The sequence below is a fragment of the Octopus bimaculoides genome, chromosome 9, assembly GCF_001194135.2.
Source record: "Octopus bimaculoides isolate UCB-OBI-ISO-001 chromosome 9, ASM119413v2, whole genome shotgun sequence".
NCBI classification, from domain to species: domain Eukaryota; kingdom Metazoa; phylum Mollusca; class Cephalopoda; order Octopoda; family Octopodidae; genus Octopus; species Octopus bimaculoides.
The window spans coordinates 21,779,920-21,780,396 of NC_068989.1; the positions used below are offsets into that span (position 1 = coordinate 21,779,920).

At 35.4% G+C, this 477-nt stretch overlaps 1 protein-coding gene across 2 annotated transcripts in view; it reads right to left on the minus strand.

The window, feature by feature from the left end:
• Positions 1–477, minus strand: part of LOC106883588 (ethanolaminephosphotransferase 1) — an 89,843-nt gene that overhangs the window by 27,833 nt on the left and 61,533 nt on the right. The gene's annotated exons all lie outside the window — the stretch shown is intronic.

The window sequence follows — 477 nt, forward strand, 5'->3', positions numbered from 1 at the left end:
AGGTATGTCACAGTAAAATTGTATAAAAAATGTAAATATGGGAGCAGGAACATTCAACTGTATCTGTGTCGCAAATATTAAACCCTGCCATTGGTCAACTCATTTACAATGATCAACCTTCTCTCTTAGTATGGTTTAATGAGGGCACACTGTATTTTGTTGTGCAATTTGAAATCCAGATGCATGGATGGTTGTATGGTTAAGATATTCACTTTGGAATCACTGGTTTAGACTTCATTCTCATTGCATGTAGATTGGTGTTTTCTTCAATGACTGCATGATGGCCAATGGCTTGTGACTGAATCAGCAGAAAAAATTATAAGAAACCCAGTGTGTGTGTGTGTGTGTGTGTGTGTGCATGCATGTATGTATTTTTATCTTTCTCATGGGAAATTTTATGCACTGATTGTAAATAATAGTGTCAGTTGTTTGTAATTCTATTTTCTGTGCAAATATGCCTAGCCATTTAGCTGTTTA